The sequence below is a fragment of the Myotis lucifugus genome, unplaced genomic scaffold (assembly GCF_000147115.1).
Source record: "Myotis lucifugus unplaced genomic scaffold, Myoluc2.0 scaffold_36, whole genome shotgun sequence".
NCBI lineage: Eukaryota > Metazoa > Chordata > Mammalia > Chiroptera > Vespertilionidae > Myotis > Myotis lucifugus.
This window is the reverse complement of record NW_005871084.1, coordinates 3825892-3836056: the sequence shown is the minus strand read 5'-3', so window position 1 is coordinate 3836056 and position 10165 is coordinate 3825892. Positions and strand designations below refer to the sequence as shown.

General features: G+C 44.0%; 1 pseudogene; it reads left to right on the top strand.

Annotated features, from left to right (window-relative positions):
- The first annotated feature begins 7505 nt into the window (after positions 1-7505).
- On the top strand, positions 7506-9818 carry LOC102441497 (annotated as a pseudogene).
- The last annotated feature ends 347 nt before the right edge of the window (positions 9819-10165 follow it).

Below are 10165 nucleotides of genomic sequence, written 5' to 3'. Positions count from 1 at the left end.
AGGGCTCACAAATCCTGCTTATGTTGAGGGCTTGCCTCCCTCCCACAGAGATGTAAATAGAGGTAGATGGAGCCCGGATCTTAGAAAAATTCAAATTCCAGATCAAGAACTTTGAAAATGCTATTTAGGTCAGGTTTTTAAGAAGTCCATCACATGAGGCCATTGCTCAGGAAGAATTAATTTTGTAGTGATTTCTAAGAAATTAAAAGGGAGGAGATTGTGGTATCTATAATCCTATCTAATAATAGACAAACATGAAAATTAACCATACCTCCGCTGCGCTTCCAATTGGCTAGTCAGGGTGATATGCAAATTAACTGCCAACCAAGATGGCGGCTGGCAGCCAGGCAGCTGAAGTGAAGATGAGGTTTGCTTGCTCCAGTGATGTAGGAAGCCAAGGTTCCCCGTCTGCCGCGGCTGGGCTCTGAGCTCCGGAAGCAACAATGTTTCAATTATAGAAGCTAAACAAACCCCAGATACCTGTTTTCAGCCAGCTGGCCTCGGAGCTGGAGCCGAACAAAGTTTCAATTACAGAAGGTAAATAAATCCCAGAATAAAAAGAAAAAAAGGAGAGACTGGGAGCTTCAGTTGCAGGCTTGGCCTACCTGAAAACAGCCCTCAGCCCCTCATCCAGGCTGGCCAGGCCCCCCAGTGGGGACCCCCACCCTAAAGGGGGTGCAGGCAGCCTGAAAAAAGCCATCAGCCCCTCATCCAGGCTGGTCAGGCACCCCAGTGGGACCCCCACCCTGATCCGGGACACCATTCAGGGAAAACCAGCCGGCCCCCACCTGTGTACCAGGCCTCTATCATATATAGTAAAAGGGTAATATGCAAACTGACCCTAAGAGCAGAAAGACTGGGAATGACTGGTCACTATGACACACACTGACCACCAGGGGGCAGACGCTCAATGCAGGAGCTGCCGTGACACGCACTGGCCATTTACAGAAAAACTGTGGCACGGACCTGGTGCCGACAAAGCAACACTTGGCTTACCCCAAGTGGGGCACAGGCCCTGCCACCACCCCAGTGACAGCCCACCAACTCACAGCCAATGCTGCCATGGCACAAAATGCAACCCACAGCCCAGCCCAGCCTGGAAAAGGTCATTGTGGGTGCTGGGTAATGACATCATGTAGCAACGCCCAGCTTCTTCCCCCTAGCAACAGGCCATATCCTATATACTAAAGAACTAATATGCAAATGGTGTCACACCCTTGTGCCCTCATGCTGGGGCCAGGGGACCTGAGGCCGCGCCCCCGGCCCGGTGCCAGGCCAGAGCACTGGAGGCTGCACTCCCTGCCCATTGGGGGCTTGATGGGGGACCTAAGGCTGCACCCCCCACCTGGCAGGGCTTGATGGGGAACCTGAGACTGCTCCCCCTGCCTGGCACCAGACCAGGGTACCTGAGGCTGTGCCCCCGACCCTGTGGAGCTTGATGGGGGTGGGGCTGGCTGGGTCTGGGTCTCGCGTGATTTCAAGGCGTGCGCAGGTGGGCAGGGACTTGACTCTGGGTCCCACAGCGTGCCCCAAACTCTAACAGGAGAAAGATTTTTCTATACATTTTACTAATTTTCTTTCATCTCTGACACTTCTATTATAGAGAGAGGGCAAATAGCAATATTAAAATATTTCCTCTAATTAATTCCCTTTTAATGTGTATGAATTTTGTGCACTGGGCCACTAGTATATATATAAAAGGCTAATATGCTAAATGTCTGTCTGGGTAATGACATCATGTAGCAATGCCCGGCTTCCTCTCCCTAGCAACGACTAACCCCCTTGCAGTTTCTTCAGTCCAGGAACACAATTTGCTTTATAGCCAGGTGGAAACATTTTACACTTTAACCAAATGTCTGTGAAGTGTTTTTCCATGCCTCATCTCATTTGATCCTCACAGAAGTCCTGGAGTAGGTAGATAGGATATTCGGTGGAATCCTATTTTCTTTTCATTAGCTGGAAAATGGAGATTTAGAAAGGTTAGAAACTTGACCCAACTGAAAAGAAGTAAGAAATAGTGGACCTTGAAAATGACTTCAGGTTTTCTCACTGTGCAGAATATAGTCAAACACTGCTGCAGTTAAATATTTTACCTTTTGTTTTTCCTGTGTGATCTATAATAATAACCTGCTTTGTGTTGATATTTACTGCTGTAAATATCCTGAAAGAGAAGTTGGGGTGCTTCACTGGGCTGGAAAAAGTCTACCTAAATTAGAAAGCAGGTCTAATTATGCAAGTTTTATATATATATATATATATATATATATATATATATATATATATTAACTTGCGCATGTGCAATACATGTAAAACTCTCACTTAGTTCCAATCGCACGCGTGTATTTCCATCTGTCATTGTCAATCATGAATTTGGTTGCCACTTCTATTATAGAGAAAGGGTAAATAGCGATATTAAAATATTTCTTCTAATTAATTTCCTTTCATTTTGCATGAATTCATGCACCAGGCCACTAGTCTAATATAATAGGAGGACTCTGAGCTTACTTTGTTTAAATGTTTTACAATGTTCAGAGTTTAAATAGCAATAGCAAATGACATATGTGTTTATATTTCTACTAGCTACTTTTCATTTGGTCATTAAAATTAGTCTGTTTTATAAATAGAAAAAAATATTCTGAATTTTTAGCTGGAGGAAGTAAAACAATATAATTTAAGGCAAAGTATTGTGTTCAAAACAGCCAAAGAGAAAAGCTTAGCATATAATAGATGCAACTGAGTATAAACTATATTTATTTGCTGTCAAATAATTTTTAAAGTGAGTCTGAATCATATATAAGTAAATGTTCTTCAGATAAATTAAACAGCCCTGACTGGGTAGCTCAGTTGGTTAGAGCATAGTCCTGGTTAAATCCCTGGTCAGAGCACATACAAGAATAAACCAATGAATGCATAAACTAGTGGAACAACAAATTGATGTTTCTCTCCCCCATATATTTGGGTAATGACGTCATGTGGGGTGCCATATATTTAATTTAATTAAATATATTAAATTATATATTTATATATAATTTAATATATATAAATTAAAAAATTAGAAAATTGATATTAGTAAATAAGAACATAAAAGTCACCCATAATCTTATTACTAGAAGTAATCACTATTTGCCTTTTGACATAGTCCTTTCCTTATTTATGTTCATATATCTTTGTATACGTGAATATTTTAAAGTAAGAATTATGATCATATATACTATTTGGTGACTTGACTTTCCCACTCAAAAATATATCATTTTCATAATGAGAAATATATCTCTCTAGCTCACTTTAGTTATTTTATAGCAAATACTGTAATAGATAAACTACCATTTCTTTAATCAGTCCACTGTTTTGATTGTTTTGGTTGTCCCTGACCTCATCAACGCTATATACAGTGATGATTAGAAACAATTGCCTGAAAGGAGTCCTAGTCATATGAATAAGGAGGTGCTGGGAAAACATTGCAAAAAACTCTTGAGTGTTTCTAAAATTCATGTGCATTAGTGTTCTAAGTCTGCTGTAACAAATCACAAACTGGGTGGTTTCAACTAACAGCAGTTTATTCTCTCACAGTTCTGGAGAGTAGAAGTGTGAGGTTGAGGTGCTGACAAGACCATGCTCCCTCTGATGGCTCCATGGAAGGACCCTTGCCTCTCTCCTCACTTCCAGTGGTTGCTGACAATCCTTGACTGGCAGCTCATCACTCCAATTTCTGCCTGTCTCTACGTGGCATTCTCCCTGGGTGACTCTTCATATGGCATTTTCCTCTCTGTGTCCAAATTTTCTCCTAATAAGAATACCAGTCGTTAGATTTAGGGCCCACCCTAGTCCAGTATGACCTCATCATCTTAAATTGATTACATCTGCAAAGACTACTTCCAAATAAGGTCACAGTCACAGATACCAGGGGTTAGGACTTCAGTATATTTGGAAGAATGAGGGGAACACAACCCACAAAACCTGAGAAGTTTGACATAAGTGAGTGCTCTGGTCATCACCAGGACATCAAAGTCCAGACAAGGACATCTGAGAACCTTACAGCTGAGAAATGCCCCACTCAGGGTAGCTCCTAAACTGGGCCAGGTCTGAGTCTACAGGAGGCAAGATCAGTGGGCTGGCCCATGGGGAAGTGAGGACAAGGGAACTAGGGCTGGGGCTGACCCAACTACCCTATGTACTCATCCTTTGTGCACATGCAAATCCTACTCATTCTGCAAAGTCTAGTCCCATAACCTTGTCCCTTAAAAGCCACCTAACACCATTCTCTTTCTTGAAATTTCTGTGCTTTATTTCCATTCATCCTACATCATTTAAATATTTTATTACAACCTGTCTTGTCATATTTTCAGTTGTTTTATCTCTTAAGTAAGCCTGCAAGATGCTTGAGTTTAGATGCTGCCCCTAATATTCCTTTCTCTCCTGTGATGGCACTCACCACAGTGCTGGGCACTGGGGAAAAATCTGTTGCTCATAAAATACTTTAAAGAAAATAATGTATTTGACCTGATAAGAAGGTGACATAAGCCCCAGCATAAGAGGCAGAGCTGGTGACAGGCATGTGGAGTGCTCACACTTGAACTTAGAAGAAGTCCAAGTTGGCCCTCACTTGTACCCATCCTCGGTCCACTGCCACTCTGCATTTGCTCCCTGCATGTCACTGTTGTCTGACACAGCCCCAAGCAGGATTTCAATCACATACTTCCCAGTTTTATGTAGAAGCTGGATTCAGAAAATGCAAAGGGTTGCTTTGAGAACTAGCATCTTGTCATCCACGCAGGGCCTGTGATTTTTGCACTCACGCAGCACGTAGGAGGAAAGCCCTGTGCACTCCAGATACATCTCCCAAGTACACCAACGTGCCTCCCCTTGATCCTGGCTTCCCTGTGAACGAACAGGCCAGTGAGACACAGAGTCTTGAACTCAGCCCAGACTGCTAGTGGAGACCTGCCTAAACTAATTTACAGTCACCACCCGACTCCATGCCTATACCTTTCAGCTAACAAGGGCTTAGCTCACTGCACTTCGATGAGCTAAGTTGCTTTTCTAACAGCAATTATAAAAGTGCTAATAAAAAGCTGAAGGTTTAGAGAATCGATGTACTTCTTCTTTGAAATCATATCAAATTTTTCTCATTAAATTTTAATGTGCCACAAATGAAGAAATTGCTTCCTTTCAGAGCAGTAAGATACATTTTTGCACATTCTATGCCTTCTAAGAAACAGCACTTTCATCTTTTTATTGAATGGACACAAAGAAGAAAATCATATTATGAATAGTTAGAGGGAACACTTTGCTATAGGTGGCATTTATGATTAAAAAGACACAATCTATATAATAAAAGGCTAAGTGACCACTATGGCGGAACGACCAGTCGCTATGATGCGCACTGACCACTGTGGGGCAGATGCTCAATGCAGGAGCTGCCCCTGGTGGTCAGTGTGCTCCCACAGGGGGAGCACTGCTCAGCCAGAAGCCAAGCTCATGGCTGTCCAGCACAGCGGTGGTGGCAGGAGCCTTTCCCGCCTCCACGGCAGCACTAAGGAGCAGCGAGCAGGCAGGTGGTAAAGAGCAAGGGCTCCCAGACTGCAAGAGGGCACAAGCCAGGCTGAGGAACCCTCCCTCTCCAGTGCATGAATTCTGTGCACCAGGCCTCTAGGTCACTATAATTAAGTAAACATTGGAGGGGAAATCATCAATAAGACCAATTTGCCTATAAACACACACACATACATTGATCCCAATCTACACTAATAAAAGAGAAACATGCAAATTAACTATCACTCTGTCACTCCGCCACTCTGCTACACCCACCAGCCAATCAGAGTGACTATGCAAATTAACCCAACAAAGATGGAGGTTAATTTGCATACGCAGGTGCAGAGCAAAGACTGCAGATGACTGAAGATGGTGGCAGCCACGGAGCTGGAGTGAGCAGGAGGCTTGGGTTGCTCCCGGTGATGGAGGAAGCCAAGCTTCCAGCCAGCCCTGGCCTCCACTCGAGGAGCTGGAAAAAAAAAGGAGGGGCTGGGAGCAGCCAGAGCAGAGAAGCCAAGCCTCACTGCTGCGGCCAGACCAAAGGCCTGGGTCCCGGGTGCCGAGAAAAATCGGCGCCAGCAGCCAGGGGAAGGAAGGCCTATTGCATGAATCTTTGTGCAACGGGCCACTAGTAATCCTTTACAATTAATAGACCAACTGTAGAATATGAGCATGAATCCATGAGTTTTCATTTCATTGTAACTGAAGTCCTTAGCTCTCCTGCCTCTGATTTTAGGATTTGTTGTTCACATCACATGCAGGATGGATCCCTATATAATATCTGTGAACATACCACATATTTTGTCAATTAGGGTTGTTCTTGTGCAATAAACTTGACAAACTTAGAGAAGCCCACTAGATATAACATTTATCTGCAATTAATAATGTATGCTGTAAATAATGGTTCTAATTGGAAGCTGTTGCCAGATCAAGTGAATGAGCTCTCTGTGAGGTGATAATAGACTTAGAAAAGAAATTGATTTATAGACAACTGAGCCACATTGGCCGGGTGGCACAGTTGGTTGGAGTGTCATCCCCTGTGCTAAAAGATTATAAGTTTGACTCCTGGTCAGGGCACATACCCAGGTTGTGGGTTTAATCCACAGTCGGGGCATGTATGGGAGGCAACCAATCGATGTTTCTCTCACACATCAATATTTCTCTCTCTCTCTCTCTCTCTCTCTCTCTCTCTCTCTCTCTCTTATTCTCTCTCTAAAATCAATAGAAAACATATCTTCAGGTGAGAATAAAAATAAAATAAAAGAAATACTTCAGTCAGACTTCAGTAATTTAGTCCAAGAATGTAGATTTCTGATGATCTCGTGTAATATTACATTTGAGCTCAAAGAATTTAAGGCCACAGTTTCCCTCCTTTGGGTACTCACTGAGCTATTTAGAATAACCCTGACAACAATAATCCAATATTTATGGAGCCCTTACTATGTGACATGCCCTGTGTGAAGAGCTCATCATTTACACCTCACAACAACCTATGACATACATGTTAATGTCATAACTGAGCTTAGCAAGGTTCAATAAGCCATCCAAAATGACCTAACTAACTGGTAAATGGCAGAGCCTAGATTTAAAGGAAAGTATGAGACTCGTGAGCCTAAGTAATTGACTGCTAAGCACCACTGCTTTTTTCTCCCAAATAAAAATCACAGCTGTACAAAACTTTGCTTACATATGCAGAAGCTTCACAGATCCTGATTTACTAACTTCCGCCATAGAAGAATGGTCAGTCTAACCCATCAGTTTCCATAAATAACAGCAGCACCACCAAGGTTTTGAGTAGAGCCAAATGGCAGATAATATGAAACTGAGGCTTCTACTGGGGTCTACGGTAGGTCGTCTCTAAAAACAGCCGCCATCAATTCCTTTCTTACTTGTAAATATGTGCTACCCCAGGTTGAGAAGTAGAGTTGATTTCACCTCCCTTGTAAAGAGCCCTTCCTTATAATTGGGTACCAATGGGATGCAGTGGAAGTGACCTTCTCCGCCCTGGCCTTCAGCGGAAAGGCACCTTCCACCTACATCACCTGGAATATAGTCATCATGTTATGACAAAGCCAGGTCCCCGAGAGCAGCCACAGGGGAAGAAGCAGGCACCAATGAGCAGTCCACAGCCAGCACCAATGGGCACTCGTGTGAGGGACCCACCTGGAGAGTCCCAGCCCCGGAGGGCCCTGAGAGGACTCCAGTGCCGGTCAATGGCATGTGAAGGGAAAGAGAAACCCAGTGGAGCCCAGACAACATAGTCTTGAAAAATAATTAAATGGCTGTTGTTTTAAGCCACTGGATATGTTTATTTGGCATTAAAAGATAACTGAGAGCGGAACCAGAGCAGGGACTCGGTTGTGACTGCTGCCCCTGGCCCCTCCAAGGATCGCCGTGGCTCCAGAAGGACCGTCTGGAGGTGGGTGGGCGCGGGTCTTCCTCCCACCCACCCACCCCCTCGCGCTCCTCCAGAATCACGTCTACAGTCCCCGCCGCTTCCTCCTTCTCCTTTTCTGCCAGTGACATGATCGGAAACCTCCTCCCAAGTCCTCAACTTTGAAGAAATCGACTATAAGGAGATCGAGGTGGAAGAGGTTGTTGGAAGAGGAGCCTTTGGAGTAGTTTGCTAAGCTAAGTGGAGAGCAAAAAATGTTCCTATTAAAGTAGAAAGTGAGTCTGAGAGGCAAGCTTTTATTGTAGAGCTTCGGCAGTTATCCCGTGTGAACCATCCAAATACTGTAAAGCGATATGGAGCCTGTTTGAATCCAGCGTGTCTTGTGCTGGAATCTGCTGAAGGGGGCTCTTTATATCATGTGCCGCCTGGTGCTGGACCATTGCCATACTACACTGCTGCCCATGCTGTGAGCTGGTGGTTACAGTCTTCCCAAGGAGTGGCTTATCTTCACAGCATGCAGCCCAAAGCTCTCATTCACAGGGACCTGAACCCACCAAACCGGCTGCTGGTCGCAGTGGGGGACAGTTTTAAAAATCTGTGATCTGGGTACAGCCTGTGACATTCAGACACACATGATCAATAACAAGGGGAGTGCTGCCTGGATGGCACCTGAAGTCTTTGAAGGTAGCAATTACAGTGAAAAATGGTACGTCTACAGCTGGGGTATTACCCTTTGGGAAGTGATAACATGTAGGAAACTCTGATGAGATTGGTGGCCCAGCTTTCCGTATCATGTGGGCTGTTCCTAATGGTACTCAACCACCACTGATCAAAAATTTTTCTAAGCCCGTTGAGAGCCTGATGACTCGCTGTTGGTCTAAGATCCTTCTCTATGCTCTTCCATGGAGGAGATTGTGAAAATAATGGCTCACTTCATGCGGTACTTTGCAGGAGCGGATGAGCCCCTGCAGTACCCCTGTCTGTACTCGGATGAGGGACAGAGCACCTCGGCCACCAGTACAGGCTCATTCACAGACATTGCTTCTACAAATACCAGTAATAAAAGTGACACTAATATGGAGCAAGTTCCTTCCACAAGTGATACTATTAAACGCTTAGAATCAAAATTATTGAAAAATCAGGCAAAGCAATAGAGTGAATCTGGCCGTTTAGCTTCCATGGGAACGGTGTAGAGAGCTTGTCCCCAACCTCCGAGGGCAAGAGGATGAGTGCTGACATGTCTGAAATAGAAGCCAGGATTGCTGCAACCACAGCCTGTCCCAAGCCTAACGGGGGCCATCAGAAAACTGCTTCATCTGGCAACATTCTGGATGTCCCTGAGATCATCCTATCAGGCAATGGACAGCCAAGACATAGATCCATCCAAGACTTGATTGTTACTGGAACAGAACCTCGTCAGGTGAGCAGTAGGTCATCCAGTCCTAGCGTCAGAATGATCACGACTACCTCAGGACCAACCGCAGAAAAGTCAGCTCGAAGTCATCCATGGGCTCCTGATGATTCCACAGATACCAATGGATCAGATAACTCCATCCGAATGGCTTGTCTTACCCTGGGTCACTAGCCTCTAGCACCCTGCCCAAATGCCAGAGAATCTATGGCAGTGTTTGAACAGCATTGAAAAATGGCACAAGAATATATGAAAGTTCAAACAGAAATTGCATTATTATTACAGAGAAAGCAAGAACTAGTTGCAGAACTGGACCAGGATGAAAAGGACCAGCAAAATGCATCTCGTCTGGTACAGGAACATAAAAAGCTTTTAGATGAAAACAAAAGCCTTTCTACTTACTACCAGCAATGCCATAAACAATGAGAGGTCATCAGAAGTCAGCAGCAAAAACAGCAAGCACACTTTATGATTCTCTAGGACCATTACATTTTAAAATATGCAAAGAAAGACTTTTTTTTTAAAGAAAGAAAAACTTTTATAATGACAATATGTGTTAGCTTTTTGGCGTGTTCTGAATGCCAATTGCCTATATTTGCTGCATTTGTTTCATCGTTTATTTTCCTTTTCTCATGGTGGACATGCAATTCAACTGTCTCCTTGCATAACATGGGGCCATCTGTGACTTGAATAAGCAGCAGTTCTCAATGAACTTCTAAACAGATGCGTGAGTTGTGGCTGTATATGCATGCTCTTTGTGTGAAGGCTAGCGTAACAAAACCAGGTGTTATCAAACTAACTGCTACCTACAACCCCCCCCCCCTTTT